The following is an 18,243-nucleotide window of genomic DNA, read 5'->3' as shown; positions in this document are numbered from 1 at the left end:
GAAGGGGTCACAGTTTCAAGTGCGCAAAAGCTGATATTTCTGTTGGAGAGATAAAACACAGGGAGGCAGAGTGGTGGAGGATTGATCAAAGGAAGATAAATAGCTGTGATGATTCTTCCACTGCCTTTATCCCTTGTTAGCAGAGGCAATCACACAGCCGTCACTGAGAAGATCCATCGCTGTCACATTACCCCCAACAAGATAATAAGGACGGGAGCGGAGACGACAGCCAGCGCCGGAACGTGGAGCAAAAGTACATGCGGCGAATATCTGAATTTTAAGAACAAAAGCGGCCGGTCCGGCTTTTATAAGTGAATGATTTTTGCGATGCGAGTGGTCGATGCTGATGAAGGGAAATATAAATCAAGGGTAAGAGTGAGGCTCCTTGGCGAGAGTGCCTCGCAGAGATAATGGCATCATCATGCCTGTGTGGTTCGCAGTTCCTAGGAAGATTAAACGCTTCATCATTGTCTTTGGTACAAACATACTCTATGCACAGAGCATGCATCCAATTATCAGACGCCTTTTCCGCTCAAAGCCGACGTCCGTGTGCCAGCTCCATCACACACCCAAAGTCCTGAAAGCCCAGATGAAAAGAGACAGCAGTCTTATCGGGACAGTGCTACCTTTTCAGGGCAGCAGCCTGCGGCGGCGGCTGACCTCGCTTTTATTACGGCAGTCTCACGCTGATGGTATCATCTAAACACATACTGAAAGCCCCAGAAGCTTTCAAGCTCAGTTTATCTCATTTTATGGCTGCGACAACGGCGTCTTCCCAGTGAGAAGTCAATGGCCGCTGGCAATCATACCGCAAGCAGCGGCGAGCCTCTCCTCACCTCATCACAGGAGGCAGCGTGTCAGGGAGCACGGAGGGAACGGGGAGGAAGCCAGGGAACCAAACACAGAAATGGGACCTGAACAGTGGGAAGGGGGAAATCTCAATGAGGAGGAGGAGGAGGAGGAGGAGGAGGAGGAAGAGGAGGAGGAGGAGGAGGAGGATTGACAGATTCTCACTGCTCACTGGTCTGGAATCAGATAGACAATCAATTCCACCACTCAGTCTCAGCTTGGCAGGCCTCGTTTCGGCACCAAATTATCAACAGCGCCGAATTACTTTAATGATTAGTTGCAATAGTCACTTGGAGACAAATATACCGTGATCCATGTCACGCAGTCGCGAAAAGCCAACCGATCCCGAGCGTCACTCTTCTGGGATGGTTTCCTGCACATTTCCACGGGGATTAATTCGGCACCTGGATCACACCTCTGCTCAGCTGTTTGAGGCCACATGTGTGTAACCACCACATCCCCTGTGTCCTAAATGAAGGTGCTCCAAAGTGCTATTCCTAGTGATCTTCAAGATTTAATAATAAAATACACCAAACCGTTTTTTTTCCCAAATTCCGTTTTTTCCATTTTAATATTTCTGAATTTGGCATTTTGCTTTTTATGTTCATGTTTACCATAAATAAGGTGTCTGGTGAGTGGAAATGAATAAATGTCCACAATTTAATCGGATATAAAACAGTCCATTTAATGTTTAAAGTGCTGCAACAAAGAAATACTTTTCAATTAGCCGCATGTGTCTTTGCGAGTCCAGTCCACGGTAGGCTGACAGCATTTACAAAAAAGCTTATCCCCTAAGGCATAAAAGTCCGTGTACTGTTCTGCTCTGTATTTAGCGCTTAGCGTGGAGTTTCATAACTTTTTTGAATGTGTGAGAGGGGAGGGAGCAGCTCGCTTGGACATCGTGTTGTTGCGTCGCGTCTCGTCGCGGCTGGAACGCACGTTTCCATTTGTTTTAAATTGTATTTTGACGCAAAATCGCGGAAAGCATTTGGCGTTGTGAACGCAGCTTTAGCACGTTAGCAGCATTGTGGAAGTGACGTACACGTTGCAGCAGCTCGGGCGGTTCCCCCGGCGTGTTTGCTTTGCACTATAAGGTTCCATTTTCTCCCGAAAACTGAATTTCAGGCCAGATTAGGGCCAATTCCGCAATATTCCGCGTTTTATTCCAATTCCGTTTTTATTGGTCATTTCCGCGATTCCGTTAACACGGCTTTCATATGGCTCTAGTCTTAATGGCTTTTTAGAAGTATTCAAAACTGTACTCAGCATCTGCAAGTAACGAAAAGCGTTCTTGGTGCATCTTGACTGACTTCAAGAACATTCAATAACTAAATAAGTCAAAGATAAGCAACAAACTAACACATCCGCGGGTGTGCTGTCATGCAAAAGTACATTTATTATTTAAATGGACCACAAAATTAAACCTGTCGGCCTGCGCTGGGTGCAGAACGCACTCGATGCTGAAAGCTTTCAAAGGGCGGCGTTGGAGAAAAGCACTCGTCTGTCGAGTTCACAGAGTTATTCACAGTTAGCTGACCCTCGCAGAAACAAAGCCGCAGGCCAATATTCAGACCGAGTCGTTAATCTGACAGATCAGATCCCATTCACTCGCTGCGGCTGCATCAATCACGGCCGTCCACTGCTCTTCTGACAATGTGGCCCACTCCCCACCCCGGCAGACCGGCGGCTGCCTCCACGTGTCTAATGTGTCTCGATTGTGTGTCAAAGCACGGCCTGGATCCGGCTTCAGATAATGTCCTCTCCAGCACTTGAGGAGGATAAGCTCTTATCTCTGTCGAAACACCCAACAGTCATTAGAAGCAGCAGGCCCTGCTTAGAAGTTTATCTAATTAGGACTCAAATCATCGCTCCTCCTTTCCGACACAAAAATCAATGCGATGGATTCAGATGATTATACCAGCATAATGTGAAAGATGTCACATTTTCCACTGTAACCTACTCAACATACAACAGTCCCGGGTGGCAACAGACGGTGGAAATAGAGTTTTTTCTAAAATGGTCAGATTTGTTTTTCCTTGGTTTTTTTTTTTTTTTTTTGGGGGGTGGGGGGTGGGGGGGGGGGAGTAAAACACTTTAAAAACTCTCGCTCAATCGACAGGCACATTGAGTCCTTGTGCAAAGCTCCATGTCACCCGACAAATGCAAAAACAACACTTCATGGTGGTAGATCAAAGCGGCGTACGTAGTATTCATCTGTCAACCCACCCAACACACACACACACACACACACACACACAGATCCTCACTCCGAGAGTTCCACTCATCAGCACTCTGGGTCGGTAGAGACGTGAACGCAGCAGGCACAAAGAGAATAAAGGAAGTTGGGAATAGACAGATCCTCACTGGGAGGCTGAAGACAAGATGGAAAGAAAGACTTAAAACACAAAAGCCCGATTCAGTGTCTCCCACCTCCTCCTACCCCCTCCACCATTACGCTCACTCGCTCGCTCCATCCGTCCACCCGGTCCGACCCAGCAGCCACAATAATAGGGAGGCAGGGGGACAAACAGGGCCATCCATAACGGGGCGAGCTGGTGGCGTGAGCGCGGCGCCGAGGCTGGGTGGGGTGTCATTAAGTGTGAGTGCGTGATAAATGCACTCTGCTTGTCGGATTTGAGATTCTCATTAGTCTGTGTTCAGGAAGAGACCTGGGGCCATTACTCTTGTGGCTGCCTTGACAAGATGCTGAATGTGTGTGTGTGTGTGTGTCTGTGTGTGTGTAAGAGTGAAACAGTGTGTGGCCCTCTGCTGGAACGTCTCTATACATTAAAGCATTTCAGACGGCGTGTCGGGCCCTTTGACAGCCGCAGTCTGAAGCTTCGCCGCAGAAGATCTCAAAAACGTCGAGTTTCCTCCAAATCAAGTCTCGGATCAGAAAACGGAAACTTAAGATTCGAATTTGACAGCGTCGACAGTCACCGTAATCACAGTCCGACTTGGTCATCTGTCCATATGAATGTCCGTGTTCTCACGTTGTATTGTTCTGTTTGGCACCATTCTAAAAGCAAACAGCACCGACTTGTGGCCCAACGTGGTACTGCACCGACAGCTTTGAACCTTTATGATCCCATTCTGGTCCTACTGACAGGATTTGGTTCTTCTCATATTCATGCTGAGAGTCAGAAGAGCAATGTGATGTTGTGCTCATTCATGGTCATCAATGTGGGAACCAGGACTCCCACAGCATTATGGTCCAATCAGACACCAGATCGATGAACCGCACGACCTTCTCAGTCTCCTCAAAAACCACAGTACTAATAAACCACGTTGTTAATAAAGAGGATTTAAATTGAATATGTCTCGGGAGGAAGAATCTCTTATTCATTGTAAGATTCTACAACTATAAAGCCAAAGTAAATCCCAGCGTCTTCCCGTTTCAAGAGGCTGGCTGGTCTGTAATCCGACGCCGGATCACGCTGCCTTTCAAGCACTGAGCCAATAAGGATTTTCACGTTTGTTATTGTACGGTGAATTTCTGAACAGCAAAAGTTAGACATGCGTTTCAGAGAAGTAAATTCATGATGAACTCGAAACACAGACAAGAATTCCAAAAGCTGAAACCAAACACGGCCAGCATAAGGCCCATGGGCCAAAACCGGCCCACCAGAGGCTCCAATCTGGGCCTTAAAACCACCAAGCAAACTCTACAGAAATTCTAAGAAAACACTGATATTTCAAAATATGTTTCTTAAGAGTAGCAGACACCAGAATACGGAGCACACAGACCCGAGCGGAGGTCTTGGAGACATGAAGACTTAACTTTCAGATGAAGGACCTGGAGTCACTTCCAAACCAGCCTGGTCCGATAACAGCCTGCTGCTCCCCAAACTCTTACCATGAGGTTTGTAACCAGCTATTTGGACAGAAACACAAATAGAAGGGCCTCTTTTCAGAGATTGGTGCACATATCAGCAGTATTGATCCTGTGCCCAAAAGTTACTTCAATAAATGAAGTGACCCGTGCGGGATTGACAAAGCACTTTGCCGATATCGGTGTAATCATAAATCTCCCTCCTCCTCCTCACAGCCTTAACCGAGCAGATACGCACAGCACAACAACGTCGGGCTTCTTTGCCAAGTTCTCATGCAGCGATTATTTATGTGCAGCTCTCCGGCGAGCAGCGGCTGCCAAAAGGTTTGTGACACAAAGCCTCGACAGGAAGAAAAAACAAGGACACATGCTGAGCTACATAAGCGCCGGGGCGAGAATGTATTATTAAGCTCTCAGGCTGACACAATGCCTGCCTGCTATCTTTTAATGTGTGATAGCAGAGAGGATGCATGTACGCAGGAATGCATTCCTTTATCCGCCGGAGCTCGGTGACAGTCTGTCATGTCGCAGCCTTCCTCTGGGCTTCACGGGGAACGGCGGCTGAAAAGGGATCCTCCAGTCCGGCCGTCTGGTCCGATCGATACTCGGAGACGAGCACGTGCCCGGCTCTCCCGTTACTGTACCTCTGTCCTCGCAGCCTCCCCGGGCTGTTCCTCAGACGGCGGCGGCGGTGGCGGCGGCGGCGGAGCTTATCGCAGAGCGACACAGGAAATGCGACGCCGCGCCGGGCGGCCGGCGACGCTTTAATTTGTCGCCGGCGATCGGGTTCGTCAAACTGTTCCTGAGTTCATCAGCCACCTGGCCCGATTTGCTCAGTCTGCAGATGACTTTCCAGCCCTGTGAGGAATCCTCCGCCGCCGTGACCTTGACGCTCGCTCGCTCGCTGCATATACTTCATTAGGAAGGAGCCTCGGCTGAAACGCCGTTCCTCGCTTCCAGACGACGCGCCGAGCGCCGCTGAGCCACGACGAGGGCAATAAAGACGACCTTCACCCGCCTCAGGAAACAACGAAATGATGTGGAAATATCCAGACGTACTGCTTCAAAACATCGAATAGATACTCGCTGATGATAATACATTTAATTTGCTGTTTTATCCCAACTTTGTCACAAGAATTATGCAGATAAGCAAAACCTTTCAGACCTTGTAGAAGTGAAAACTTCGTCTTGGTTTTGTTTTTGTCAGTCTTCCACGGTGCTTCCATGTAGCAGCATTTTCAAAAAGCTGCATTTGTCCCCATTTTCACGGAGACGGAGCGTTTTCCAAAAGTTGCGTTTCTCCCGTTCCCATGGAGATGGAGTCGAAACATCTTCGTAAAACTCCGCCTCAGGGGTTTTCTTCAAAAAGCTGTGCTTTCAGTGACTCGGAGCACCGTCGTCGTGTAAACAGATCCACAAAAAAACAACACAAGTTTCCCAAAAGAAATATTGAGACTCGTCTGCATGAAGGAAGCAGAGAGGCAGAGACAGAAGCTGAAGTTGGTCCAGAGGGAACTCAGTGGAGGTTTTAAAAGATGTAAAGCTTGGAGAAAAATACACACATAATAATTTCAACTCAAAAAAGCGAAGCTGCAGGGTTTCCAGAGGGACCATGGTGGGATTTCAGGTCAAAGTCAGCTGAATGCATTAGCATTATCTCTGAAGCTTCAAGAACATTATCAACTCTATATTTTCATACAAAGCTTTGTTTGATTCTCTGATTAGCATAAAGTTTCTCTTTGTTTTTATTTATTTATACCAAAGGGACCGAGTACAAATGCATTAAGATGGAGAAGAGAAAAGATGTTGTGCTTCAGCTCATTCAGCTTTCGTCTGCAGCCAGAAATACTTTTCAGTCTGATGATTATTGCCGACGTGAACTTGAACTTTGACCCCTGTGGATAACATGTCAGTTGCGTCGTGTACTTGAGAAATGATAGATGCTGGCTAATCAAGTCAAATGAAGTCCCAATAAATCTTGAATAGTCGTATAATTAGACACAAACAACTGGATGTCGTTCAGAAATAAGAGGGTTGTTCATGTCACGGTACTAATGTGCAACAGTTCAGTGCAATAAATCTACAAGTTTCGTGCCAGACTCGAAAAGCAATAAGAAGTGAGCGACTTGGACCGTGAGTCAGAACATCTGGAGGTAATCACCGCGTTAGAAAATCACTGCTGAGGCTACCTTTCGCTCCGATGTGAGGTTATCAAGTAACAATCGTACAAATATGTTCAGATCCTGGCCCGAGCATGCAACAAACTCAAGAACCAGAAAACCTGGGCTAAGACGCATGAATGAAGACGAAAAGAAAACTAACTCTGAAATTTTTAAGCAAGCCCAACTGCCGCCCTCATACAGCTGACCCAGTTTTCATTCAGAAAGGAGACGTGTCCCGTCATGAACTCTGGAGCTAATCCGTGAGTGGAACTCGGCGTAGATGTGAATTTGTCACGATATCTACACTCAGCAGCGCTGCGTATCTCCCATGAATGATGCATGAGGGGAAAGAAAGGTGTAAAACAAGCTGTTACGACACGTAAACCCTGAACTCGCGGAGACGTCTCTCACATGAGGAGTGAGAGAAACGCTCACAAAACCAAACGTCATGTTGGTTCAGAAAGGAGCTGTTGGAGAACAACAGCAGCCGGAGCAGCGAGCAGGAAGTCTCATCAAGAAAACAAGAGCAGCAACATCTGGAAGCTTTCAGCACGTGTGAAAGTCACGGCAGAGCGAAATCTGCCGTCTGATCTGAGGTGAGTATGACTCCGATTAAATGAAAATGTTTAAGCATGAAAACTTTTGTTTTCGCTGTGTTTCATTTTCACTTGAAACCTTCTCTATGTGAGGCCTCCGTCACCAGAGTGCAGGTATTCCCAACTTGAGGAATGTTTATCAGCCATAACTGATGCAAAGGAAGGAAAAAGTGGAAAATAAGCTGTGGTGAACGTAAATCCTGAAATCATAAATTAGTTCTCGGAGGAAAAAAGTGTCTAAAACCTGTTGGTGACGACCAACATCTGGAGGGAAACCGGTCCTCTAATTCACGGCTGTAATGTTCGGATATCTTGAAGCGCCGCAGCGTACGTCCCGCATGAAGAGGGAGAGGGATTAAAAGCAGCTGTTGGGACATAATCGCGTAATGAAACGTCTTGAGCCGAGTGCGGCCGCCCTCGTCTCGCGGTCTGATCCGACGCCGAGCCGCAGCTCCCTGGAAGTTCTGCTGAGGAGTCGGCGAGCGAAGAGGAGCGCTCGCCCCGCGCCGAGCGTGAGGAAGAACATTTGCAGTGCATCATTTTAATGTTTGCTCGCACAAAAAGAGATTCTCTGACACTGAGCGACGGCGGACGCCCCAGATCTATAAACACTTACTCCTTCACTGTTCACTGTAAAACTGAGCAGAGGTTCTCGGTACCACGGATCTTTAAACTCTGTGGCCTGGCTGCTGTCCAGAATCCAAACAAATGCATTTTTTTTCTTTTTTTAAAGAATTGCAAAAGAGATCCATATTTACTTAAAGCAAAAACAAATGAAGCTGAAAGGCCTGGAGAAGGAGAAACACTGTAAATACACCACTTCCAGTTACACAAACAGCCGCGGCTGGAATCTCCAGAGCACTTTCTGAATTCATCTGACTCCGTAATCAGCTTAAAGTAAGAGCCTGGAAAATACTCAAATAGTGTCATGAAACACGCCAGATAAACTCAACTCAATGAGCTTAAACCAGTGTGTTACAATCCAGCACTAAAAACTGCAAGCAGCGCTCCCAGACCAGGCCTTTCCATTGGGGGGGGGGGGGGGGGGGGGGGGGGGGGGGGGCAGATTCACTTTAATCTCTGTGATTTCATTTCGTTGCTTCTGTCCCAGTGATTTGCTGCTGCAGATGTCTTCGCTCGGCGCTTAAGCCCCTCGGCCATATGCTCCTGCCGCCCAGACGCCGACACAAAGGGCTTTTAATCAGGCTTCTCAATGAAGGAGCACACTCTGTCATTAAAAAACACACACAGCTCCGAGCCGCTCGGCTGCAGCCAGGTCTCAGATTGCTATATCTATTGCACTTTTTTGCAAAATATAGCAGAAAAGAAGAAAGTCGGGCTCACGGCTGCGTGACTTTCTGATCTATTGGAGCTGGCTGAGATTCTCACACTGTCCACCATACAATTGTCTCTTTCTGTTTGGAGCCCAGTTTGACATCTCCGAGTCTCCCGCTGGAGATGTTTGTCCTTTCGCTGCACTCTGGGTGGACCGGGCGCTCGCACACAACGGCAGCAGAGCAGCGCAGACAAAACTAACTTTTCTGAGTTTGAATCACGAGTCTGGATGATTTTGTTTTTCTTTCTTCTTCTTCCTCTCTGGAGAAAACCGGACAAACAGTTCCCAATTCAACTTGAAATGAGAGATTTTGTCAGTGTCATGAATGACAATGATGGAGCATAAAAGTATCCAGTTAAATGCATTTGAATGAATTCGTTAAAGAACTGTGGCATAAAACCCAGAACTGGGATTTTCCTCATATAAACTCAAACATTGTTCATCACTGGAGGGTAGAATCAAACAGCATCCCTCTCACTCCTGGTGCCACACAATGAAACAACCAGCCGGGCGATGGTGATGGATGGAAATAAACACCAAACCAACAGTGAAAGGACAAAAATGTAGCGATATAGTTCCAGAAAATAACGTCCCATAATCCCTTGCTCTCAGTTTTTAATGGAGACGGGGTGGAGCACCGAAAGTTTTGTGTAAAAGGGACCTAAAATACATCTATAGTGAAAAATATGTCCATTTAAAACACATAATGAGGAAAATTTGTTGGAATGAATTTTGCACGTTTAAAGTAAAATCACTATTCCTCGGAAAAAAACATAACTGAATCAGTTTCACATCAATAACTTCCATAATAATGAATCAAATCTGCTCTACTAAAGATGTACTTTACACCATCTTGAATTAAGCCGACTTGTGATCTTTGTCCTGAACCAGAAGAGATCAAATTTCATTGATCAATAAAAATACAATAATGAACACCAGAAATTGAGGAATATGACTGTTTTCAGGCTCAAAATGGAGTTAATATCAAAATTAAACTCCAGAAAATGTTGAAACACAACAATTCAAACTTCAAGACTTTGTTCATGACAGTTTGAATTAATTTCAGAGTTTCTTGAAGAGCTGAGGACAAACGGGACGGAATAACCATCAAGTTTCACACTGAACTGGATTTTTATGTCTGAAACTAGATTTGAAGCTGTGATCATGTCAAATATGTAACTTTGATTCTGTGCTTTCTGTTAAATTTAGAAGTCAGGAGGTTCTCTATTACTCACGGTACGTTAGAAATTATATTTGGCTTTTGACCCACAGGCCAGAATTGGCTCGGTGACTGAAACTACGCTCCTAGATCTAAAGAAAAAACGGACGCCGCACCACAGATCACATGACAGGAAGTCCAAAATGAGAAAAAGAGAAGTGCATTGTTACATTCTGAAACGCACACTGTCCTGCTCACGGGCGCAAACAGCCGAAGGCCAAACAACAGATTCAAGCTCAAAGCGGTTATTTTGGATTCCGGCCAACTGTCCTGATTGATCAGTTCCACTGAGCAGGGAATTATTTAAGGCCTGAAAGAAATAAGACATTAATGGACAAAAACATGAACTCTTTATAATTTAATTAATTTGGGTTTTGCCCTCTAAATAAACATTATTCAACAGCAGCGACTATTACCATAAATTATCTTTAATTCCAGGCAAACTGGGAGAATAAGACTCAGAATTCTACGACCTTTAGTTGTTGTTCGCGACACTAAATATTAAACCGCTGACCCCTCGCCGGTCGGGCTGTAATTCTGAACAGCCTGACTTTCTCCTCCTCCTCGACGAACCCCAGCCTCATTATCCAGATGTGCTAAATGTTTCCAAACCGAGGAGCGATGGAGTTATTATCGACGCGAGCGCCGAGGCTCGAACCAGAGCACCTGGATCTGGTTCCCCGCTCTCACGCTCGGCCCGCGGCCATGTTTGCGGCGGCGATGCCTTTACAGAGGCGGCTGCTTCTTCTTCTTGATGAATTATTTAAACTGAGCTGCAGGTTTGTTTTTGCACTCCGTGTTCTTTTCTTTGTTTCCGTCTGAACGCGACGAGCGGAGAGCGACTGAGCTGCTATCGTTACCCGGGTCCAGGCGAAGACGCAAAGCCCCGCAGCGTTTTGGACGTCACGCTTTCTGAAATGACGCGTTTTCACTTGAGACGTCATGAACAGGATCCAGCCGTGTGAAGACGTCTCATTAAGCGCGTTGTTTGAGGCTTGTTGTGTTTTTTCTGCTGAGCCGGAGAGTTCATCAAGCCCCGAGAAGCTGCGTTGCTCCACATTTCCCCCACATGAGGATAATTAGCCATTGATAAACATGAAAGTCAGCAAAAAGTTGCTTTGAAGTCCAAACATTCGTCTGAGAGGTGAAGCCGATCGGGTTCGGAGGCTCATCACAGCAGCTCCAATAGCGATCTGTACAATAAATTATTCTCTTCACTGCTGGAGGAAAATCATGAAAGCGACTCAAACCATTTGAGAACTTTGCTCTGCAGACGCCTGTTAGGAAGGCGAGGAATACATCACATCTGCTGATCGATACCCCCGCCGCTCAGGGCCCGCCGCCTCGCGGAATATCAAGCAACCGTGGGAAAGTTCTCCCGTCACGTTGCAGGTGAGGAGAGCCGAAGCCGGCAATTATCCCGTCCTCCGGCGCCGAGCGCGGCAGAAAAGCTGATGCATTAACAAAACCCCGTCATTTAGAAATCTGCATTTGGAATTATTAGTTTCTTTTAATGGTTTAACTGGAGATTCTACTAGCAGATTGCTTTTCTTCCTTCGTCGGCTTGTTTAGCTACAAACGGAAGCGACGGCGGCTCAGACGCAAAACGCCGTCGACTAATTGCAGAAGACTGATGTCTGTGAGCTCGCTTTTAATGTGCAGCCATCTGCGGTGCTTTATGGAGGCACCCGAAGGACGCGCAGGCACAACACCAAATGTTTTAGACAAACCTTGGCTTTCAGCTCAGAGAGTCTCTGGGAGCAAAGAGAGAAGTTCACACACAGCCGAGACGCTCGGTTCCTCCCGACTCCGCCATCGGCTGCAGGCACAATGAGGAAAGGTGGCGACTGAACTCAACTCGTGTTAAAACCTCTCCGGGATGGGATTCGAACCCGGACTGCAGCGAAACTCGTAAAAGATTCCCGTCAGGAGAGCAGACGCAACAACGGCAAATGATGGTAGAAAGCAGCAAAATGTGACGATTCAAATGAATTCACAGCAGTTCGACTCGCCGCGATCTGCTGGATCACAATACGGATTTAAATGAAAGCTTCACTCGTGGCTTCGGAGTAAGAAGTTTTGCAGGCAGAAAACTTTTTTTAGTTTTTAATTTTGTCTTTTTAATCGCCGTCCCCCATGCGCCGTGCGTGTAATTACATCCGTCCTTCACTGCAGCCAATAAGCAGCCGCTCTGATGAGATCTCCCAGCCATGTTTAGAACCGCCAACAAAGTCCAAATCCAATTTCTGGGCGAAACAATCCCGTCTAATGCGGTTTACGGCAGGTCCACGGCGCCGCGCGATGTAAAGCGATCACCAACTCCGTGCTCATCGTGAGAGCAGGTGGAAATGGTTTTGTGCTCATTTATGTTTTTGTTTTTTAAATCCATCAACACTCCGCTGGTTCATTAGCAGGACCGGAGATGTTTTCTGCTGTTCGGTGTCGCAGCACGGAGCTGGACCGCCGTCAGAGGCCGGAGGCACAGATACAGGCACAAAATCAACCAAACGCTGCCATTTTAAAACGAAGGTTTCTTATCTCGCAAGAGGAACGGGACTGAGCAAACGTTCAGTGTTGCTTTAATGAGGAAAGACAAGGTTTTTGTTATTTTTAGGGAAACACAGAGGCATCATATTACCTGCCGGCCCTCCTTCATTCTGTTTCAGCCTCCAGCCTCCTTCAGTATCTCTCTCACTTTATCTAGAAGAAATAAACCTTCCTCTGGAGTTGTGGTCTTTGTGTTGGAGCTCTGAAACCAGGGACGTCAAACGCTTTCTGCTTCAGGAGCCACAAATCGTGTAATTCCATCCTGAACGGGCCCGACTGGTGAAACAGCGCCGTGATAACCTTTAAGTTTTGGATTTGAAGCTTTTCTTTGGTACGGCACAGAGCAGACGTGATGAAAATTTAAAATAAACAATTATTGCTGAAAATAACTACAACCTCAACAGAGAGTCCATTTTAATGAAACCTTCTGGTGCAAAATACTGTGGAAAAGCCAAGAACAAAAATATCTTTGTGTGTGTGTGTTGGCCCGCTCTGTGATGGACTGGTCACCTCTCAGGGGATCCTGGATCGACTGCAGCTTCCTGAAAGTTGGATAAATCTGTCGACGAGACGGACGGACGGACGGACGGACGCTCACAGTACCATCTGCAAAAAGGTTAAAGACACCCGAAAGAGACCCGAGAATAAGTTTATTTTAAAATTTTCCTCGGAGTGAAGGCAGAGAAGTGCCTCCCTGATGGCGTCCCGTGTGATTCCACTCGATACGGGCGTGTTTGAAAACTCGCCCGGCGCAGCTGTGAAGGAAACCCAGGCGGGGAGCGCGTCCACATCCCGGGGACACGGCCTAATGAGCAATGCCAGTCCTGTCAGACAAACCCTGATCTTACCACAAGACATGTTGCAATGTAAAAACCACCCATGGGGGAGTTTTAGTCAAGCTGCCCCAAAGCCTCATGGGTAAACACTGTCAAGACAGCAGCTGTAAATAGACGAGCCTCCTGCCATGTACAGTCGGCCGCGCGGGCCTGGTGTGTGCGGCAGGATGTGTGTCGGGGGCTCTCGGTCCCACCAGCCTGCCATTAGTGAGAGTCGTGTCTCTCTGCCAGGATCCGTCAGCATCCCGTCCTCGCCGAGCGGATTCGGGCGGCGAGCCTCTGACAGTCAGCGAGCGCCTCCGCTGTACACATCATTGATGCTAATGGGGACGGAAGGCTGGTGTAGGGTGGCGTGCGGATCACAGTTCGCCGGGGCGTGTGTGCATATGTGTGTGTGTGTGTGCGTGTGTGTGTGTGTGTGTGTAACCAGAGTCGGGATTACACAAGTGGAGCATGGGTGGTTTCTCTGCAGCGCGGAGATCAATTCATGTGGCTGCGGCGAGCGGCGCGACGACCAGCCTCCTCCCCGTCACCATCTGCCTCCTCGGTGCCAATTTGTCACAGAACATCCGAGCGTGGCCGCTGCCCTCGTTTAACACTGAGCGGGAGCGCGGCTCGGGGAGGAAGGCGGAAGAAAGGGGGATGAGGAGGAAGTGCGAGGGGCCCCCGGGGGCAGACGGTGAGAGGGGTCAGCTGGAGTTTATCAGGAGGTGGAGACAGGACGCGAACACCGGGGAGCTTTCCCGGTGACTCCAGCAAAAAAACCACATCCTGTCCAAACCCGAGTCACAAGCCTGCCAGTCCAGGCTCGGGGCGAAATCCGAGACAAAACAATCGATTGACTCAAAAGACCAAAACCAGACAGCTGTTTGCTCTGCATGCGGAGGCGTCTGCTGGACCGAGCGGCTGAGGAGACAGGTGTCAGACGAGCGGCTTGCCGGGACGGCGGCGGCGTTAATGTGGTGCAGAAATCAAGAGAAAACAATCACAACGTATTCACTCCTCCCCGGTGATAAATCTGTCCGTGCAGCTTCAGCTGTTTGACTCATCCGCGTAAATTAAGGCTTCGTTCACAAGAAAACACTTTCAAGTGAAAATGGAAGCTTTCACAGAGTTTTGAGGGACAGTTTGTACGACAAAGACACACGGAGTCCCTGGAAAAGCTGCGATTTGACGACGACTCCCAAGGTGGGACTTCGGGAAAACGGTCCAGGAACATGGTAAAAGGGTCCCGTTCTCCACCGGAGGGAATATTTGTTCTGCATATGTTCAAGTAGCCAAACTGTAAGAACAGCGTCCTGAATCCCAGTCCAGATTCTCCTGGTCCTGGTAGTTTTAGTCGACAGTCACTGTAAAGACGATCCAGCTTCATCATCTTTCCGTTCGAATGTTCTCCCACAGTTTAGGTTCATTTTTCTCTCTGCTGCTGTGTGTGAGCTCTCAATGCAAAAACAAACAAACAGCTCTGAGAGCTGCAAAGCAGTGGGTCTCTGGTCAATTTCTAAAAGGTTTCCTGTGTATTTCAATGGGGAAGTTGAGCTTTAAAATTAAAATAAAATTATACAATATTGGTTTGTTGTAACGATACAGAATTGTCAACATTAGCATTGCAATGCATCGTAGAAATAAATTAATTCAACACCCCTAATATTTATATTGCATTTGTAAGTTAAACGTTGGCAGTACGCCTAATGTGTTAAATATATGACCACATAATATCGTCCCAACGTCCTTCACTCTCTAATCAACAGGCTGAAACGAGGGGCTTCAGTGGCGTTTTGCTGCGGTGCAGGACTGACTCAGTCTACTGTGTGCATCAGATTGAAGAAAGGCAGATATTTAACCTAAATCTGGTCGTTTCGGTCAGGTTAAGACCCCAACTTTAATCCAGAACGTTCCTGGTTTATTCCCATTACTTCCTTTACATCCCCATGGAAGGTTTCCTGAGGGATGACTCCCAGGATTTGGCTCCAGCTCACGTCCCGGCATCGCTTTCAAAATGCTGTCATGTAAACGCAAAACTTTTCAGAGAAGATATGAAGAAAACGATGGATTTTCATTTGACACACTGTAGTGGAAATGAGGTTCGACGCCGAGGGTTAAGATCTGATATGAGCTTCCTGATGTTTAGCTTCAGTACAACAACAATGTCATTCTTCTTCTTTTTTCCTGAGGTACGTGGGCCATGAGCGAATGCTCATACATCCCAAGTATGCAGAAAACTCTGCTTCGCTGCCAGTGTCAAGGACACGGAGTCTGCATTGTCGAGTGAGTGGGAGACGAGATATGAAAGCAATGCCACTCGCTCCTTCGCCTGCCTCCGTCTCACATTTTTGGCGTGATAATGCCTCCATTCAGCTGAGCGGTCTGATCATGTTTCACGCCTTTGCACCCGCACCCGCCGCCATTCTGTCCCATTTCAGCCACTTCTGACGCGTCTTTGTGTCATCCGTAATGACAGGCAGAAAGCGCCTGTCCGCATCGGGCCGCCACCGATCCGGTTCGCCACCGACACCTCGCTCCGCCTCCCACCGCGCATTGTTTCCCCGCCGTCAGCGGAGTGGCGTGCAGAGCACGGCGGGGCTCCTATTCGCCCCGGCCGGCGCACAATGGCCCGACGACGGCCCCGTGCCGCACACGTGCACCGCCGCGGCCAAAACAGGGATCAGGCAAACAGCGGCGCGCTCAATGCCGAGATCCGAGCCCAACGGGAGCGTTCAGCGTCAGCGGCGGAGGAAGAGCTCCCGGGAACAAAGGCCCTGACAAATCCACTTAGACAGCGCTCTCCTGTAACTAACTATTCCCACCCGTCTGTGTGTGTGTGTGTGTGTGTGCTCTACAAGCTCGTGAGCGTCCCTGCTTCAGGAGGAAATGGGACCCGCGCCGGCTCACAATCAGGTAATCAGGTGAGGGTGCAGCAGTTAACCGGCTCACGGTTTCCTCTCATTACCGCCGACAACCCGAGTCTCTCAGGATGCAAACTTTAAATTGCAGCACGCAGCTGTGGCGTGATTTTCTCCATCCATCAGGAGCGCGCAGGACGACGCGGCGGCTCGGTGAGCAGCACGGCCGTAAACCTAAATCTCCCCTCCGCCGCCACCAATGACACTTTTTCAATTTATTCTCCATTAAAATCTGCTTTTGAGGAAAGTTTTTAAAGACTCTAAACAGAACGTGCAGATTTCCGCGTTGCGATACTGAGCTAGAAGGTGTAAGCTGACACTATTAACGGTCAAAATGTTTGGACGATCAGGTTAAGTGTGTATTTCTGGTGTGAAGGTTCCAGTACAGAGTTCCAGCACGTTCAATGGCTTTTTAATTGAATTTTAAATTCATCACATACCTTCAGAATGGCGCCATTTAATGAAACTACTTCCGAAACTACTTCAGCTGGATTTTTATTACATTCAAATTATGAATGAATGGTTTATTTCTGGCCATAATTCAACACCAACAACAAATACTCCACTTTAATAGAACAAGAAAAAAAACATTCTGAAGTCGGTGGAGAAACTCGAATGTGCAACTTACCAACAAAAAACTTGTAATCATTCTGTGTTTAAAAGATTGTTGAAATATAACAGAATCAGATAACAGTTACCAATGAAAGGCATATTCATCACGGCTTTTTTTGATATTGGGGGGGGACAATACACAATTTATAGTTTTTCCACAAATGTTGGTGGAAATTTACTGGAACGGACAGACTGAAAAAAAAAAAGAAAAATGAGAAAGTTCTCTCTTATGTAAGATGTTATTGTTTGCCAGTGTTTTTCTTTTTTTTTTTCCCCCAATTCTTTTGACTCATAACCCTCATTTTGGATAATGTTGCAAACAAAGTCATATTGTCAGTCAAGCCAGACGACAGAGTGATTGTGAAAAACCAAACATGGAAAAACCGCATGTTAACACAGAGGAGTCTGGGCGACTTCGAGCCGCGCTGGGCGACCGGGCAGCGTGAAAACAGGACGACTGCTTCGGATCCGGCGCCATTCGCAACAAAACCCTGTGTGTCCAACACTGTGTCGTTAAATATGGTTCTTACATGACAACCTGCAGTCAGGCAGCATCAAGCCACGAAGATACACAGAAATTCTAAATTCACTGTGAAGAAGTAAAGAGAAGAGAAGCAGAAGACGTCAAACAGAAGCACCCGAGGTTTCCAGGCGAGGTTCAAACGCAGCCAGGAGTAAACTTACTGATAAGTTTTGCCTCGTTCAGCACTCCGCCAATCGGTGCGCCTCGCCGGCCTCTCAGGAAGCGACCTCAGCAGAGGAGTCCCGGGTTTGAAGACGGGCCGGTCGGTGGGCTGTCAGAGGTTAACAGCCCCTGTGAGGTTCTCCCCCTAAGAAGTCTTGGGCAAACTTCCTGTGAGAGCAAACAGGAGAAAGAAGAGCCAGACGTGAGATTGGGCAACGCAACGCAAACAGCTGTGCTGCAGCGGAGCCTCCGGGGCGGGCGTCTCCCGCTGACCTCCCACCAGTCACTCTGCTGTCAAAACATCGGCGCCGGCGCCAGCGGAGCGGCCGTAAACACCGCCAGATGTGCCGCGTTACGGATACGGGTTGGCAGCGGCGGCGGGGAAAGCCGGGAGTATTTACGTTTCTGGAAATCTGCGGGAGGACTGGCGAACCGCGGAGTGAAGAAAGTTGCGTCCGCCGCCTCACGTGCACACGCGAGATCAAACTCTGAGGAGCCGGGGGTTCACCAGCGGCCAGCTGCCGTGCCGAGACCTCCGCCCGCCCCGGCGTGAGCATCGGGAGGCGTCGGCAGGCTTCCAGAGGCGGCTCCGCGCACGCCGAACCCGGCGGCCTCGTCTTTCACAACTGCTGTTCAAGTCACACAGCGCTGATGGAATTGAAGGTG

General features: G+C 48.0%; 1 protein-coding gene across 5 annotated transcripts in view; it reads right to left on the bottom strand.

Annotated features, from left to right (window-relative positions):
- sema6cb (semaphorin 6Cb) overlaps positions 1-18,243 on the bottom strand; it is a 201,645-nt gene that overhangs the window by 104,523 nt on the left and 78,879 nt on the right. For all 5 annotated transcript variants that reach the window (XM_030103834.1, XM_030103838.1, XM_030103839.1 and 2 more), the window contains one exon: positions 17,577-17,745. The gene's annotated coding sequence lies outside the window, so the exon portion shown is untranslated. The remainder of the gene's footprint in view (positions 1-17,576; positions 17,746-18,243) is intronic.

This window comes from Salarias fasciatus, chromosome 11, assembly GCF_902148845.1.
Source record: "Salarias fasciatus chromosome 11, fSalaFa1.1, whole genome shotgun sequence".
Taxonomy (NCBI): Eukaryota; Metazoa; Chordata; class Actinopteri; order Blenniiformes; family Blenniidae; genus Salarias; species Salarias fasciatus.
This window is presented reverse-complemented; position numbering and strand designations above follow the sequence as displayed.